General features: G+C 43.3%; 1 pseudogene; it reads right to left on the bottom strand.

Annotated features, from left to right (window-relative positions):
* Positions 1 to 3292: 3292 nt before the first annotated feature.
* Positions 3293 to 4386, bottom strand: LOC114097325 (receptor-binding cancer antigen expressed on SiSo cells pseudogene; annotated as a pseudogene).
* Between the last annotated feature and the right edge of the window lie 14946 nt (positions 4387 to 19332).

Here is a 19332-nt window from a genome sequence, read left to right as displayed (position 1 = left end):
GACTGTGTGTGTAAGAGCTGGACAGCAGAGCAAGAAGCTCAATCAGTGCCCCAACAAGTGGGAGGCCTCAGGGTAATTCTTTTCTTTTTTTTTCTTTAATATTTATTTTTTAAGGTGTAGATGGACACAACACAATGCCTTTATTTTTATGTGGTGCTGAGGATCAAACTGGGTCTCGCCTGGGTCCCACCCATGCTAGGCTTGGCCATGCTAGGCGGACCGCGCTTGGCGAGCGCTCTACCACTGAGCCACAATCCCAGCCCTCTTTTCCATTTGTTTTACTTTTTAACTTAATTGAACTTTGGCCACTTCCTCCACGCCAGACAATTAATAGAATGGGTATTTATGCAAAATAGCTGTTAAAAATCTTCAAGTGCCTGGTGGCACATGCCTATAATCCCAGTGGCTCAGAAGACTGAGGCAGGAGGATTACAAATTTGCCAGCCTCAGCAACTTAGTAAGACCCTGTCTTTAAATAAAATTTTAAAAAGGATAAGCGCTTGCCTAGCACATGTGAGCCCTGGGTTCAATTCTCAGCACTACATAAAAAATAAATAAATAAATAAAGGTATTGTGCCCATTTAAAAAAAAAAAAATATATATATATATATATATATATATACACACACACACACACATAAAAGGACTGGGGATGTGTGTGGCTCAGTAGTTAAGCACCCCTGGGTTCAATCCCCAGTACCCCTCCCCCCAAAAAATTGATTTGTATTTACCCTTATTGTATTTCTTTGTATTTACTCTTATTGCCTGTGTAGATTTTTTTGGGGGGTGGGGAGGGATACAGGGTCTCACTAAATTATTTATAGGGCCTTAAGTTGCTGAGGCTGGCCTCAAACTTGGGATCCTAGGCATGTGCCACCACACCCAGCTAACTTTTCTTATGTATCATTTTTGAACCATAAGATAATTCTTACACATACCTTACCTAGCTTTAACAAATGACCTCTTTCATCTTTAACTAACTACCCCTTTCTAGATAATTTTAAAGCAAGTCTCAGAAATTATATTTTATTCCAGAGCATGTGTGTGTATCAGATTTTTTAAATTTTGTTTCATTTTATTTTATTATGCAGAATTGGGGATTGAACCCAGAAGTGTTCCACTGAGCTGCATCCCCAGCCCATTCCATTGTTTAAGGCAGGGTCTTGCTAAGTTGCCCTGGCTGGCCTTTACTCTTACCTCCACTTCCCTAGAAGCTGCATACCCAGTGGGATACTGATCTTTAAAACTGTCACATTCTCATTATACCTGAGAAACAATAGATTCTTAATATCCTCTGAGCAGTGTTCGCCACAATGGGTCTTTTCTCCCTGTGTTTGGGGCCTTTGTCATGTAGATCACAGTGACTGAAAGTCATTTTAGTAGGTCAAATAAAGAACTTTCCCAACTGGGCGTGGTGGCCCACACCTGTAACCCCAGCCCCTCTGGAGGCTGAGTCTGGAGAATTGTTGAGTTCAAACCAGCGCCCGCAACTTAGTGAGGTCCTAAGCAACTTAGAACCTGTCTGAAAATAAAATACAAAAAAGGGCTGGGGGTGGTGTTCATAGTTAAGCACCCCTGGGTTCAATCCTTCATCCAAAAAAAAAAAGAACTTCCCCAGTACCCCCAAAGAAGGAATTGCCACACACATTAACAGTTCAAAATGATTACCAAACCTATCAATAGGGAACTGACAGCAGGGCTGCTAGAGCGCCATCTTGTGGCTGAAATGCTGTGTCCTCAAGACAGATGCCTGTGTGAAAAAACTTGTCTGATGCACTTCCTCCGAGTGAGCAAAGAGATGATTCCTGGATTGAGGGAAGTGGCCTTAGGGAACGATCTTGTGAAGCACCTGCCCAGTCATAGGACCTATAAACAGGTCCTTGTGCATGCATGGGGACCTTGAGGGGCCACAGAAGCTATGACATGCATCGGAAATAGCAAAGAAACACCAAAATTTCAAAGCACTAGGACAAGCAGTGAAATGTCAAGGTGTAGAGCTCCCTGGTTCCAGCTGCCCATCTCTGCCCAAGGCTGTCCCAGGTCTTTTTCCTGTTTTCCTCCAGAGACAGTCCATGCACTTAGGAGCATTCATAAATATAATGAGATGTATTTGATTTGATAAAGACAAAACAACCCTCCCGTTTCCCCTCCGATCTGCTGATCTGCTGTTGGCTCTCTCATTTCCTGCCACACTGACCTCTTTGGTGTGGCAGGAAGGATGGAGCACATGAGATGTCTCAATACACCAGCTGGCTCTGGCCGCACAGCCTGGCATGTTTCTCCATCAGATAACCAGCTGCCCACTCCCTTGTGGTTCCTTGTGGTCTCAGATAAAAGTAAGGCCTTCCCTGACCACTCAGCCTGCAGCATCACCTCCCACACATTGAACCCCTTTACTCAGTTTATTTCTAAAGCATTTATCAGTCACATTCCAAGTGTATTTTTTAAATTATTTTATAATTATGCACATTGAAGGAAAGCATAATAGCAGAATTCTTTTCCATCATAAAATTATTTACAATCATTAATTTAGCTAGAAACACTAGCTAGAAAGGTATTGGTATATTCTGTTCATAATAATTTCTCTACAGTCTTATATTTGGAGCATGTTGAAGAAAATATTGTCTCGTAAGTTCTTTTTTTGTTCTTTTGAGTCTTAATTACTAGGAGTTTGTTATAGTTAAAGCTTCATCCCAGAGTTTCATAAACTGACTTCCAGACCACTCATGTATAATCGAATCAAGCCTTTATTGAAGCACACCTGTGGTGGCTGACCAGAACATAAAGCTGTTCCCCTGATCAGCCCAAACAATTGCAAGGGCACTCCTTATAAGCCTGAAAACCGCAAAAGGGATGTTTGGGGAGGTCTAGCCAATGCAAGCAAGCCGGGACAGTGCAGTCAAGCGGAGGGAAGCCTAACCAATCACAGCCCAGTCACCCCAGTTACAGAAACAGAACCCCGTTACCCTAGTTACAGAAACAATGCTCCATTAGGTAGTTCCGTGTTCTTAAAGGTTTCTATAGCAAAAGGAAAAGAACATTTTGCCCCAGTTATGACTCTTCTACTTGGCATGGTTGTTTTACAGGATGAAGTCATAATAAAACAAAATGGAGTCACATTTGCTCCTACTATCACAAGTTCAAGGTACTTTGGGAGAATTCTAGTGTCCCGGATGGCCTGAAATAAAGCAGAGTTTGTATTCTCAAAATACTCTTAAATCCAAATAAATGATGTGTGGGTTCAGGAGCTCAGATTTCTCCTACTGACACTATGACATTTGAAGAACATTTGTTATGAAAGTTTCACACTGATTTTATTTCGTTCTTTCTATATGAGCCTCTGTGCTTCCTTTTCCATTTTCTCCCTCTGCAGCTCTGCTGCTCTTTCTCTGTCTGCTATTCTGCTGCCTCAGAACTTCTGCTTGCCAGGCTGCATCTTCCCATGCATTGGTATTTTCTTGCCAGGTATCCAAGTCACCTAATTCAGAAGATTGGTAAATAAGAGGCATATCTTGTGTAGCAGCTAATCTACTGGAGAAACCTGTGCACCATCTGGGACACTAAAATCTAATGGTTCTCTCTTCTTAATAATCATTTTCTGAGTTTTCCTTGTAGTTGGTGTCATGTCCTTAAAGTAGTCAGGTTCCATTTGTTCCAAAGCATTTTGTTGTGCCGCCACCTTCCCATTCCTGCCTTCAGCCTTCGCACGGTGGGTGCATCTTCATCCCAGGAAGCTCCTCTTCCACATCAGCCTGCTTAGGAACTGGTGAATAATCACCTGTAGTTGGCCAATTATTTGGTCTCCACTTAATTTACTTATTTTGCCAGATCTGCATATTGATCTCTTTAGGACTGAGAATACTGTGCTAGGCAGGTACAAACTTTAAATTAGCCGAAACTGAGTGATGGCTGTGATGGGAATCAAAACCTGCCCGTCCCTGTCCCCGCCCGGTGGAGGCTCCGAGCTGCCGGGCATTTCTGGAGCCCGGCTCCGCCTTTCCAGTCCCAGCCCCGCTCATTCACAGCCTGCTGGCGGCTCCCGCTCAGGAAACCCTCTCCCAGCCCCTCCCTCACCCAAGTGGTTTTCTTATTCATCCTCAATCATCCTCTAGAAAGTGATTTCCGTGACAGCAGGGATTAAAACAAAACAAAACAAAAACTGTTCCCCCTTTTAACTTTTATTATGAAAATTTAAGCATACAGCAGAAATAGTACAGGGGTTGCCCGATGCCCACCACCTGAGGTTAACAATTGTTTACATTTTGTCATGTTAACTGTATACATGTGTTTTTGTCAAACTGCTTGAAAATATTTTCCAAATACCTTTCACATCACTCCTAATATGTCAGCATTATCTCAGAGAAATGTCATGTTTCTTTACGCCATTATCACTCATAAGAAAAAGTTAATTCCTTAAAATCTCCTGTTCAGTTCATAATCAGATTTTCCAAATTGTACCAAAATAGTTTGTTTTCTGAACCAGGATATAATTGAGGTTCATACCTGCATGTGGTTATTAGGCCTCTAGGATTTTTAATGTTCTACAATAGCGCTTCACACCCCACCTACCACCTGCCATATAAAGGGGAGTTTGTTTATTTATTTATTTAGTTAGTTAGTTGGAAGGAATCAACCCAGGGTGCTTTCCCACTGAGCCATATCCCCAGCCCTTTTTATTTTTGATTTTGAGACAGCATCTTGCTAAATTGCTTAGGGCCTCGCTAAATTGCTGAGGCTGGCCTCAAACTTGGGATCCTCCTGCTTCAGCCTCAAGTCACTGGGATTACAGTCATGCACCACCATGCTCAGCTTAAAGGGGAGTCTTCAAAGCCAGCTGTCTTGTAGAATGTACCTCACTCTGGACTGTTTTGCTGTTTTCTTCATGCTGACATTGCTCTTCCTCTACCATCATATGAACTGGAACTTAATTCTACAGACCATTTGCAGGTTAAATAGTTTTTGCAAGGCTCCTTCCTGTGTGCAACCGCCTTATTGCTTCCCAACAGGAAGTACCCGATGCCAGGTTGCCCATTCGTGATGGCCATCTAATCCTTGGGAAAGATGATGGTCAATAGCTATATCCTCTAGAAAGGTCTGCTTTCCCTCCTTGCCAGTGGACACAACTTGTGGGGTGATATTATGGGGAGCAGCTCCTCACAGCACTCCACAACCTGTACATATTCACATGAGCCACACAGGCCAGTCCTAACTGGGGTCTGACTGGAACCTCAACAGAGTGCCTGGAATTTTCTCCTGACACAAAGGGAAATAAGCAGTCTCATGAAAGGTGGCCACGAGGTGGTTTCTCCATTGCTTCTTTTGAAGGAGGCAGTCACAGACCCTCTCATCCTCTCCTTCAGGTCAGTTGACCACCACTTCCTACCTATTTCTTCTTAAGATATAGAACTGCCACGCACATCCCAGGCCTTCCGGCATTGCATTACAATGAGCCCCATGTTACAGTGAGGGAACTGACAGCTTCCCTCCCCCCGGGTCAGGCAGCTGTGGGTTTCCTTTTGGAGTGTCTTTTTAGGAGGAATTTGAGGCACTAAAATCCCATGATGACATGAATTTGGATATAACGTAATTAACTTGCCTCAGATTCTTGTTTCATTGTATTCAATTCAACATGACCCTACATTGTACAGGTTTGAAGGTAGCTTTACAGTAGGGTTTTACATTACTTTTTAAATACCTGATTCCAGTCGATAAATAAAGGAGGAAAGATAATTAGAATATTGGCATTTGCAACCCCCATTGTTACTGGGCATTCAGCAGAAATGGCTAAGAACATCACCAAAAGAGACAATTGCTGTGGTCTGAATGCATCTTGAAATTCATATTTTGAAGTTCTAACCTCCAGGGCGATAGCATTAGGAAGTGGGTGATTAGGTCATGAGAGTAGAGTTCTCACGAATGAGATTTATGTCCTTTAAAAAAATCCCATATACCAACCAAGAAAAGCCCAGGACCGGACGGATATACAGCAGAGTTTTACAAGAACTTTAAAGAAGAACTAATACCAATACTCTACAATCTATTTCAGGAGATAGAAAAAGAGGGAGAAATTCCAAATTCATTCTATGAGGCCAGTATCACCCTGATTCCCAAACCAGATAAAGACACCTCAAAGAAAGAAAACTACAGACCAATATCCCTAATGAATTTAGATGCAAAAATCCTCAATAAAATTCTGGCAAATCGGATACAAAAACATATCAAAAAGATCATGCACCATGACCAAGTGGGATTCATCCCTGGGATGCAAAGCTGGTTCAATATACGGAAATCAATAAATGTAATTCACCACATCAATAGACTTAAAGAAAAGAACCATATGATCATCTCAATAGATGCTGAAAAAGCATTTGACAAAATACAGCATCCCTTTATGTTCAAAATTCTAGAAAAATTAGGGATAACAGGAAATTACTTCAAAATGGTAAAAGCTATATACGCTAAGTCTCAGGCCAGCATCATTCTAAATGGAGAAAAATTGAAGGCATTCCCTTTAAAATCTGGAACAAGACAGGGATGCCATCTCTCACCACTTCTATTCAACATAGTTCTTGAAACACTAGCCAGAGCAATTAGACAGACAAAAGAAATTAAAGGCATAAATATAGGAAAAGAAGAACTTAAATTAGCACTTTTTGTCGATGACATGATCCTATACCTAACAGACCCAAAAAATTCAACCAAGAAACTTCTAGAACTAGTATAAATGAATTCAGCAAAGTGGCAGGATATAAAATCAATACCAATAAATCAAAGGCATTCCTGTATATCAGTGACAAATTCTCTGAAATGGAAATGAGGACAACTACTCCATTCACAATATCCTAAAAAAATAAAATAAAATACCTGGGAATCAACTTAACAAAAGAGGTGAAAGAGCTATACAATGAAAACTACAGAACCCTGAAGAAAGAAATAGAAGAAGACCTTAGAAGATGGAAGGATTTACCTTGCTCATGGATTGGTAGAATTAATATTATTAAGATGGCCATACTACCAAAAGTACTTTACAGATTCAATGTAATTCCTATCAAAATCCCAATGACATTCCTTGCAGAAATAGAAAAAGCAATCATGAAATTCATCTGGAAAAACAAGAGACCCAGAATAGCTAAAGTAATTCTAAGCAGGAAGAGTGAAATTGGTGGTATCGCGATTCCATTTTAAACTATACTATAGAGCAATAGTAACAAAAACAGCATGGTACTGGCACCAAAACAGGCTGGTAGACCAATGGTACAAAATAGGGGACACAGAGACCAATCCACAAAATTACAACTACCTTATATTAGACAAAGTTGCTAAAACCATGCAATGAAGATAGCATCTTCAACAAATGGTGCTGGGAGAACTGGAAATCCATATGCAACAAAATGAAATTGAATCCCTTTCTCTCACCATGCACAAAAGTCAACTCTGTTAAGGTCTGTAAACAAGTCAAGATGGTGCCTGGCATTTTGCCAGGGGGAGTGGTTTGTAAAGTAACGCCAGCGAGCCATTAAGTGTGGAGATTCCTTATTGGTTGACTGCTGTATCCAGTTTATGTTAATTAAGATAAGCTGTGTGGAATGTATATATACCCCTCCTGTCCTACAATAAATGGCTCCCACTCCTGCTGTATCAATGTACACAAGTTGCTCATCACCCCCCGGTTATTTTGCTGCAGCCAGACTGCGGCAAACTCAAAATGGATCAAGGAGCTAGGAATCAGACCAGAGACTCTGCATCTAATAGAAGATAAAGTTGGTCCTAATCATCATGTGGGGACAGGCCCCAAATTTCTTAATAAGACACCTATAGCACAAGAGTTAAAACCAAGAATCAACAAATGGGACGAATTCAAACAAAAATTTTTTTCTCAGCAAGAGAAATAATATGCGAGGTGAATAGGGAGCCTACATCCTGGGAACAAATTTTTACCCCTCAAACATCAGATAGAGTTCTAATCTCTAGAGTATACAAAGAACTCAAAAAGTTAAACAACAAAAAAGCAAATAACCCAATCAACAAATGGGCCAAGGACTTGAACAGAAACTTCTCAGAAGAGGATATACAATCAATCAACAAATACATGAAAAAATGCTCATCATCTCTAGCAATCAGAGAAATGCAAATTAAAACTACTCTAAGATACCATCTCACTCCAATAAGAATGGCAGCCATTATGAAGTCAAACAACAATAAGTGCTGGTGAGGATGGGAGGGGGCGGGAGGTACACTCATACATTGCTGGTGGGACTGCAAATTGGTGCAGCCAATTTGGAAAGCAGTATAGAGATTCCTTGGAAAGCTGGGAATGGAACCACCATTTGACCCAGCTATTCCCCTTCTCGGACTATACCCAAAAGACCTAAGAAGAGCATACTACAGGGACACAGCCACATCAATGTTTATAGCAGCACAATTCACAATAGCTAGAATGTGGAACCAACCTAGATGCCCTTCAATAGATGAATGGATTAAAAAATGTGGCATTTATACACAATGGAATATTACTCAGCACTAAAAAATAATAAAATCATGGCATTTGCAGGTAAATGGATGGCATTAGAGCAGATTATGCTAAGTGAAGTTAGCCAGTCCCTAAAAAACAAATGCCGAATGTCTTCTCTGATATAAGGGGGGTGACTCAAAATGGGATAGGGAGGAAGAGCATGAGAAGAAGACTACCACTAAACAGGGAAGAGAGGTGGGAGGTAAAAAGAGGGAGAAGGGGAGTTACACAGAAAATGGAAGGAGAACCTCATTGTTACACAGAATACATATGATGATGTTGTAATGAGAAAAAGAAAAAAAAGTGTGTCACATTAGATTGGATAGAGAGAAAGGATGAGTGAGGAGGGGAGGAGTCGGGAGGATAGGAAGGGCAGCAGAATAGAACAGACAATATGATTGATGTATGTACATTCCATGTATGTATTATATGTCAAAATACATTCTGCTGTCATGTATGACTAAAAAATAAATAAATAAAAAATTTTTAAAAATCCCATAATTCTTTGCCCCTTCTGCTGTTATGTTAGGGCGCAGCAAAAGCCACCATCTATGGACCAGAAAGCAGGCTCTCACCACACTAAAGATTCCAGTGTCTTGATTTTGGACTTCCCAGCTTCCAGAACTTTGAAAAATAAATTTCTGTTGTTTATAAGATTTTTTTAAAAAGTTTTTTAGTTGTAGTTGGACACAATACCTTTATTTTATTTATTTATTTATGTGGTGCTGAGGATTGAACCCAGGGCCTCGCACGTGCTAGGTGAGCGCTCTACCACTGAGCTATACAACCCCAGCCCTGTTTGTAAGATTTTGATATTTTGTTATGGCAGCCCAAACAAAGACAGAAACCAACATGTGCCTCTGGTCAGAAGCACTCACCACCACCCATGAAGTAGTCTTGCCAAAAAACACAAGGTAATAAAAATCAGGGGCAGTGGCACATACCTGTAATCCCTGTGGCTCAGGAGGCTGAGGCAGAATGATCATGAGTTCAAAGCCAGCCTCAGCAATTTAGTGAGGCCCTAAACAAGTCAGTGAGACCTTGTCTCAAAAAATAAAAGGGGCTGGGGAGGTGGCTCAATGGTTAAGCACCCCTGGGTTCAATCCCTGATACCCTCCCCACCAAAAAAAGAGATGGTACATGAAGGATGCCTAGGACAGTGCCTGATACATTTCAGGTGCCTAAAACAGTGTGCTGTGCTCTCTAAATATTAGTTGCTCCAGGCACTTCGGCCTGTGCTATGGTTTGAATCTGGTTTTTCCCCATCAAAACTCATGACGAGGCTTGGTCCCCCTTCTAACTGTGGGGAAAGCCAACAGGGCCTTTAAAAAGGCTTTCTTGTTGGCGTGAGTTCACCTGGGCTTGGAACTGGCTAGTTCCCTGGAGGGTGGGTTGTCACAAAGCCAGGCAGCCCCTGGGGCTCTACTACTTTCCCACAGCCCTGCCTCCCCCTCCATGACCCACTGGAAGTTTAGGCAGCATGAGGCCCTCACCAGAAGCCAAACAGATGTCAGCACCATGCTCTTGGACTCCCCAGCTCCACAACCACAAATCCAAATCAGCCTCTATTCTTCACAAGTTGCCTGGTCCCTGGTCTGCAGGGGTAGCAACCGGAAACTGAGGCAGCCTCACTTGGAGGCTGTGAACATCCCGAGGTGCTTGTCCACTTCAAGTCCCACGGGCTCTCTCTGTCAGGACCACTCCTCCCTGTCTTTCCCTACCAACCCCCATCTCTCCTTCAATGTCCCCTCCTCCAGGAAGCCTCCCGGCTGGGTCAGGCACCTCCTCTAGGCCTGCACATTCACCTTTGTCTTCTCTGTCATGGCCCTGATCATTCTGGTGTGTCGTTGGTTACTCCCCACCCCACCCCCCCGACCTTGCTGGGCTGCCACTCTCTGGTCAATGTCAGTCTCTTCCTCTCTACTGGGAGCCTAGGAGGCCAAGAACAGGGTGCCATGGTCCCCACTGTATTCCCAGCATGGCCCTGCTCAGGGCTGAGCATGCAGAAAGCTCATTATGTACATCATCCCTTCACCTCCCTTCAGGACTGAGCAGCACTTGGTGCTCAATACACCACACTAAGGCTTCTCTCCTGGCTTCACCCCCTCACACCAACTTTTGGCCTCCCCGTGACTTCTCCCCTGACTCACCTTTCCCCTCTCCTCCTTCACACAGCTCTGAAGTCCCCCTCTCTGGAGCAGGACATTCAGCTTTCCCATCCCACCCATTAATCTTGTGTCCTCCACTGCTCAGCTGACCCAAAGGAGCGCCCTGAGTCTTCGGCCTCTACTGTATGCCCAAGCTTCAGGTTTCAGGGTGTTGCTAAGTCTGCCTATCACTGTGGCCAATGATGTTTAAATATATCATCCTTGTTGAAGTAAATGCATTTGGAAATGAAGCTTTAACCTATGAAATATCCTTACAAAAACATTTTTGAAAAATCAAAACCTTAATATAATCTTTCTAATGTAATATCTCTAAAGTTTGGCTGTATGTGAGGATCACCTGGGGCATTTTATTAAATTTGAAGTCCAGGCCCAAACCCAGAGAGTTCTATATATTCAGTCTGGGATGCAACCAGACATGGAGAGTGTTCTTGTTCCCCAGGGATTCTAAGATGCAGAATGATCTGAGGCACATTCAAGATGCCTGGAGAGCTTGTTAAAATGCAGCTTTTTAAAATTCCAGGGCCTGGAGCTGGGGATGTGGCTCAAGTGGTAACCTGCTCACCTGGCATGCGCAGGGCGCTGGGTTCGATCCTCAGCACCACATAAAATAAAGATGTTGTGTCCACCGAAAACTGAAAAATAAATATTAAAAAATTCTCTCTCTTTAAAAAAAATTATAAAAAAAAAAAATTCTAGGGCCTTTCACAGTGGCTCGGGCCTGTAATCCCAGCAGCCCAGGAGGCTGAGGGCTGAGGCAGGAGGATCATGAGTTTAAAGTCAGCCTCAGCAACTTAGCGAGGCCCTATCTCTAAATAAAATATGAAAAAGGGCTGGGGGTGTGGCTCAGTGGTTAAGGTCCCTGAGTTCAATCCCCAGTACCAAAATAAATACATAAATATACAAGTAAATAAATAAATAAAATGCAGATTCTGATTAGGCAGGTCTGGGTGGTACCTAAGACTCAGCCGTTCTCACAAGCTCCCAGCTGCTGCTGAGGCTGCTGGGTCACAGCCACACTATGAACAGCAAGGGAGCCTGGGTTATATCCAGTGAGCAGTTTATAGGCTGCATGGGGACTGGAAACCAGGTAAATGACCTACAGAAGAACCAGCAGAATGCAGAAAGTATGATATTATACCAGACAAATGTCACAGTTTCTTCAAGTGGGGAGAGAGAGAGAATTTTAATATTTATTTATTTTTTAGTTTTCGGCGGACACAACATCTTTGTTTGTATGTGGTGCTGAGGATCGAACCCGGGCTGCACGCATGCCAGGCGAGCACGCTACCGCTTGAGCCACATCCCCAGCCCAACAGTTATTTTTTATTAGAACATTATAATTATACACAGTAGTTGGGTTCTTTTTCTTATGAATTTCTGTGGTTTATCTATTTATTTATTTATTTAGTTGTTGATGGATTGATTGATGGATGGATGGATGGATTTATTTATTTGTTTATTTGTTTATTTATTTATCCGCGGTACTGAGAATGGATCCCAGGGCCTCACCCATGCTAGGCAAGCGCTCTACCACTGAGCCACCACCCCAGCCCAGTGGGTTCATTTTGACTAAATCTTACATGCATGGAATTAGATTTCAGTCCTGTTTCTCCTCTTTCCCTCTCCTTCTCCCTGCCCTTCTTCTCCTTCCTCTACTAATCTTCCTTTTACTCGTTTATTTATCTATTTTTGATTGGTACTTTCTATGTACACAGGTAAGGACATCTTTCCCTGTGGTATGTTAATGCGTATAACATGATTCTTGCTAAGTTAATTCCTTATTTCCTCCCTTCCCCGTCCCTCCTCCCTCCCTCTTTGTCTCCTCCTGCCCCCCTGAACTTCCCTCTGTCTTCACAATGTCCACCTGACCCCTCACCCTGTTTTTTGTCCCTTCTTTTGCTCTAGTTGCCACATGTGAGAGAAAGAGTCAACCCTTGATTTTCTGAGTCTGGCTGATTTCACTGAGCATGATGGAAAGAACGATTATTTAATAAATTAAAAGAAACTTGGGATACCCCATCTGGGACAACAATTGGGCAACTTCTGTTTTTAATTGAATTTCTGATTCACATACCATAAAAGTCAACATTTCAAAGTGTGTAGTCCAAATTTTAGTCTATTCAGAAGATTGTGCAATCATATCACAATCTACTTCCAGAATATTTTCATCGCTTTGAAAGAAGCCTGTAACTATAGGCAGTCTCTTCCCACTGCCCCTTCCCTCCAGACCCTGGCAACCACAAATCTATTTTTTTTTTTTTTTTTTTGGTACCAAGGATTGAACCCAGGGGCACTAACCACTGAACCACATCCCCAGACCTTTTTATATTTTATTAAAAGGCAGGGTCTTGCTTAGTTGCTTAGGGCCTCCCTAAGTTGCTGAGTGCAGGGTTGCTCGCGACTAAAACACTCAGGGATCACTCCAGGGGAACTGGGCTGACTGGGCTTCACGAAATAACCACACAAGAGACACAAATACCTTTTTCTTTGGGATCTCTGTGATGGTTCCTCTGACCTTAAGAGTCCAGAGAATGAGAGAGAGAGAGAAAGAGAGAGAGAGAGAGAGAGAGCCCGCACTTGCTGACCCCTTTTGTTGAGGGGCTGAGTCTATCTTCATGATGTCCACTGTCAGCAGGTTGACTGACACCTGGGTAGGCCACACCCAAGGGCACAGTAAGAGAAGGGGACACACAAAGGGCGTTTCCATGGAACATTCTATCCCAAACAGGGCAAAGGGTAATATTACAAAGGAACAGGTGAGCATAGCTCCACCCATGGGGATGTAGGAAGGCACATGCCCTAGCACGAAGACACAGTAGCTCGCACCTTAAAGATTGGGGCTATCTTCCGGCTTCCCTAGGCAACCAGATCACAGAGCGACCTATGATGCCTCACCAATCAGAAGGGGAGACAGATGCGGTCACGTGCTAGTTTGGCCTCCCACAGCTGAGGCTGAATTTGAATTGCAATCTTCCTGCCTCAGCCTCCCAAGCTGAGGTACACGATTATAGTCCTGTACCACTGAGCCCTTCTAATTTACTTTCTGTGGATTTGCCTGGTCTAAAAATTTCATCTAAATGGAATTGTGTGATATATGGCCTTTTCCATCTGGCTCCATTCACTTAACATAATGTTTTGTCCATGTTATAGAAGAATCAGTCCTTCACTCCTTTTTATGGCTGAATAATATTCCATTGTATGTATATATCACAATTTTTTAATCCATTCATAAGAGGATCAACATTTAGGTTGGCTCCACTTTGGGGCTATCAAGAGTGATGCTGCTCTGAACATCCATATATACATATTTGTGAGAAGGTGTATTTCAGTGATCTTGTATATATACCTAGGAGTGGAGTAGCTGGGCCATATGATAATTCTATGTTAACTATTTGAGGAACAACCAAACTGTCGTCCATAGCTTCTCTACCATTTAACATTCCCCCAGCAATGTATGAAGGTTACAGGGTCTCAACAAATTCACCAACTTTAGTTATTTTCCCTGTTTTTTGTTTTATTTTGGTACTGGGGATTGAACTCAGGGGCCCTTAACCACTGAGTCACATCCCCAGCCCCCTTTTTTGTATTTTATTTAGAGACAGGGTCTCACCGAGTTGCTTAGCCTTTCGCTTTTGTTGAGGCTGGCTTTGAACTCCCCATCCTCCTGCCTCAGCCTCCCGAGCTGCTGGGATTATAGGTGAGCACCACCAAGCCCCGCTATTTTCCCTGTTTTGATGATAGCCATCCTAATGGGTGCATGAAGTGGCATCTCATTATAGGTTTGATTTGTATTTACCTCATGACTAACTGATGGTGAGCATCTTTTAATGTGCTTATTGGCCACTCATAAATCTTCTTTGGAGAAATGTCTATTCAAATCCTTTGCTGATTTTTATTTTTTCAACTTTGATTAAGGTATAATTGACAAATAAAAAAATATAGATATTTATGGTATATAGCACGATGTTGTGATATGTGTATACTTTGTAAAATAATTAAATCAAGTTAATTAATATACCCATCACCTCACATACTTATTTTTTTTGTGGTAAAACATTTAAGATCTGCTCTCATATCAATGTGCAAGTATATATTATTAACTATAGTCACCGGCTGTAGATAGAGCTCCAGAACTTGTTCATCCTGTCTAGCTGGAACTCAATAGCCTTTGACAAAAATCTTTCTATCTCCCCTTCCAGCATGCCATGTCAACCACAGAACAACTTCTCTGCTGCTTTGAGTTCAATCTTTTAAAATCCCGTATAAGTCAGAAAATGCAGCATTTTGGTTTATTTCACTTAGTATAATGTCCTCCAGTTTCATCCCATCCCTGTTATCACAAACAACAGGACTGATTTCTTTTTTTAAGGCTCAATAGTGTGCAGGGGGCACATTTTCTTTATCCATTCATATCCAATCAGTGGATTCCGTATCTCAGCTCTTGTAAATAATTCTACAACAGGCTGAGGATACAGATCGGTAGGCACCTGCTTAGCATGCCCCAGGGTCTGGGGTCAATCCTTGGCAACACACACACACACACACACACACACGCATGCACACACACGAGTCTAATGATGCTGCAATAAACATGAGAGTGCACCTATCTCTTTGACATGCTGATTTCCTTTTCTTTGGGTTTATAGAAGTGGAACGGCTGGATCATATGGTAGTTCTGTTTCTAATTTTTGAGGAAACTCCATATTGTTTTCTATCATGGCTGGGCTAATTCTCACCAAGAATATATGAGTTCCCTCTTCTCTACATCCTTGCCAACATTTGAGGTACTGGGGATTGAACCCAGGGGCGTTCTACCACTGAGCTACATCCTCAGCTCATTTTATTATGAGACAGGGTCTCGCTGAATTGCTGAGGGTGTTGAATTAACTCAACCCATGATACCCGAGATCTATAAAGGAAGACAAGGAAGGAGTGTGTGAGGTTCAATCCCTAGCACCCCAATAAAATAAAATAAACAGGGCTGGAGATGTGGCAAGTGGTTAGTGCCTCTGGATTCAATCCCCAGTACCCAAAGACAGACACACCAACAAACAAAAAGCAAAAAACAAAATTGCAGTGAATGTAGAAAAATGCTTCAATTTGACAAAGCCCAATGGAGGTGTCAGTAGTTAAATAAAATATAACTTATGACATTGTTTTGTATGCTTGAATTATTTTATAATAAAAAAAGTTAAGAAAACTTTCACCACTGAAAATGGAAAACAAAATGCAGCATCTCATCTTAAAAATAAATACACTCCCAGCACCATAAAAATGTCAAAAAATAAATACCACAAAAATCTGTGTTTAAAGTCTAGTCAAATGCAGAGGTCAGTTGAGGTCCACTCTATGCAAGGTTAGAAAGACTTTGAGGAGACAGTAGCTGCAAAAGGAGTCTTTCTCCATGATACCATCATAAGACTGCATTATAGCCAGGCACAGTAATTACAGCTGGGCACATCTGTAATCCAGCAGATCAGGAGGCTGAGGCAGGAGGATCGCAAGTTCTATCAGCCTCAGCAACTTTTTTTGGCGGGGAGGGGGTACTGGGGATTGAACTCAGGGCACTCAACCACTGAGCCACATCCCCAGCCCTATTTTGTATTTTCTTTTCTTTTTTTATATTTATTTTTCAGTTTTTGGTGGACACAACATCTTTATTTTATTTTTTTATGTGGTGCTGAGGATCGAACCCAGCGCCCCGCGCATGCCAGGCGAGCGCGCTACCGCTTGAGCCACATCCCCAGCCTTGTATTTTCTTTAGAGACAGGATCTCACTGAGTTGCTTAGCACCTCACCATTGCTGAAGCTGGCTTTGAACTCTTGATTCTCCTGCCTTGGCCCCCGGAGCAGCTGGCAATTGTAGTTTTTCTTTTCTTTCTTTCTTTCTTTTTTTTTTTTTAGTACCATGGTACCAGGAATTGAACCCATAGGAGCTTAACCACTGAGCCACATCCCCAGTCCATTTTATTTTTTATTTTGAGATAGAGTCTCACTAATCTGCTTAGGACTTTGCTAAATTGCTGAGGCTGGTTTTGAGCTTGCAATCCTCCTGCCTCAGCCTCTCCAGCCAGTGGGATTACAGATGTCTGCCACAGTTCCTGGCTCCATTATACTATAGAGGGCTATTTCAGTGACTTCCATTTTGGGAATATTCTGAGTTACATTCACTGCATTTGATAGACAGAAGTGGAGAAATTCCCAGGGACAAATGGCTGGGTCATAGGTAGGCACATGTTCAGCTCTAGGAGAATGGCATTGTAGTTTTTATAAGGCAACAATTAACACGTCACATTCATTCTTTGGAAAACTGACTTTCCAACAGCAAGAAATAATAGTGAAAACTCAACCCTGAAATCAGAGAATCCTTGCTTCCTGTTGCAAACCAAAATGAGACCCTTTATGACTGGTGGCATATTAATGCCCCATTGATGACAACATTTTTGCTTTTATTGGACCTTTTATACATCTTGCAAACACTAAGAGTTGCCAACTATTTGAAAATGAATTTCAAATTAGTGACATGGCTCTGCTGTTTTGTAAATTATTTAAGCCAAACTTGTAAGATGTACTTGACAGTTCATGCACATTATTATTTAAGTTTTCTTGTTAGCTCTTAATATAAATGAAAATCAAAAGAGAAAAACTAGGGCTAGGGTTCTGGCTCAGTGGTAGAGTGCTTGTCTCACATGTGTGGGACACTGGGTTTGATCCTCAGCACCACACAAGTAAATAAAATAAAGGTATTGTGCCCTCTACAACTAAAAAAAAAAAAAAAAAATCTTTAAAAAAGAGAAAAACTAGTTTAAATCTATAAAGCGGATTGACATACCAAATTAACCATTCTAACTAGAAAGCATCTTATGCTTTAATAACCAAGCCAGTGTCTTCTTTTTATTTTGTTGTTGTTTTGGGTTTTTGTTTTTCTTGGCACAGGGACTTGAACCCCAAAGCGTTCTACCATTGAGCTCTGTCCCCAGCCCTTTTCATTTTGAGCCAAGGTCTCACTAAGTCTCTGAGTCTTGACATTGGAATTGTATATTTGTTCGCATGCAACGGGGAAGCGTAGACTCAGAGAAAACCCAAATGCCCTGGCATCGGGGCTGAGAAATTCTGGGGAAGGTCCGGAGGCCCCAAGCCCTCGTTTTCGCCTGCGGGATCTGCCCTGAGCCACTAGAGGGCGCCATAGGAGAGACCATGGGGCTCTGGGAAGCGCTGCCGTGAGGCGTGGTGCGGTCACTTGTCGCATTTATCCCTCGCAGAGGTGCCTTCGCTCAATTCCCACCGCCGCCCGTGCACGTGGTCTGAGAGCACCCATTTTGCAGATGTGCACGCCACGGAGGAGGCAGAACTAGGATTTGATTCTAGATCTCTTCCCCCTCCCAACCAGCCCCAACCCCGGGGCTGGGGATTGAACCCAGGGCCTCACCCATACTAGGCTGGAGCTCAGGCTAAGCTACAACCCTGGCCCCTTTACATTTTTTTAATTTTGAGACAGGGTCTCATTAAGTGGCTGAGGCTGGCCTTGAATTTGCAATCCTCCTGCCTCAGCCTCCTGGAATTGCTGGTGTGCCATTCCTAGATGTCTTTGATTCCACAACACGAGGAAACCTCTAGCTATGGTTGTGTGAGTGTGTGTTGGGGGAGGGCTGCTTTTCTCCCACTAAGCCCCTTCAATGTGCTCCCCTCCTTTCTTTTGACACACTCCTCTTTCCCCTCTTACACTCCTCTCACTCATCATCCTCTCCTCAGCCACGGCCTCTATAATCAGCCTCCTAAGCATGCCTTCCACCTTTCCCCCATCCTCCTAGCCTCCATCACCCTGCCTTGGTCTGGCTCTGTCCTCCTCTCCTGTCTGCCAGGATAGGAGCTGGGGGTCCCTGGGTCCTTGCCTGTGTCTCCACCTGGGCTCCTGACTGACAGAAGTGAAGCCACCTGCCCAAGTTCACCCAGAGGAGAGGAGGCAGTTCTGAGATTCAGGATTCTCAGATGGCCCTGACAAGAAGCTGGTTCAGGCTCCCAAGAAAGCCCATGTCCTGGGATATCAGGGTGTGTCCTCCCCTGCCCCCCAACCTTCCCTCCTCCCCTACTGCAGCCTGGGAACCAGCGGCCATGGGCACATCACCCTGTCCAGGTGGCCGGATATCAGCACAATCTAGAATGTCAGGTCTATAAATCACTTGCATGGCGGGAGCTCATAAAATCTGTTCTCCCATCCTGGTCTGCCCTCTGGGTTCTTGTCTCCTCCTCCAGAACTCTCCTCCATTCTTTGGAGACTGGCCCAAGGAGGGGCCTGAGCATATATAGGGAGCTGCTGTGGGTGGGGCTGACCAGAGAGGCTTTGGGCAGAGAAGGTGAGGTGGGGACCCTGGGAGTCTGGACTGGGCAGGGGGAGCCTGGAGGGGGGAGGTCTGTGAGGGCCAGTGCTGAGTTCTAGCCAGTGACTGCCCTGCCTGAACCGAGGCTTTCTCTGCTGCAAAAGGGCTCACTGCCAGGGTTGTGGGGGCTGGGCACATGGGTACCAGCCTGCGCCCCTGCAGAGAGCAGGGCATCCTCTGGTAGCCCTGAGGCCTCTGGGTGTGGGATGGAGATGGGGAGCCCTGCTCCCTCCCTCCCCTCCTGGCCTCATCTCTGCCCATGTCATACAGGACT

Source organism: Marmota flaviventris, chromosome 18, assembly GCF_047511675.1.
Source record: "Marmota flaviventris isolate mMarFla1 chromosome 18, mMarFla1.hap1, whole genome shotgun sequence".
Taxonomy (NCBI): domain Eukaryota; kingdom Metazoa; phylum Chordata; class Mammalia; order Rodentia; family Sciuridae; genus Marmota; species Marmota flaviventris.
Note: the sequence above shows the minus strand (reverse complement) of the source record. Positions and strands in the feature narration are given on the sequence as shown.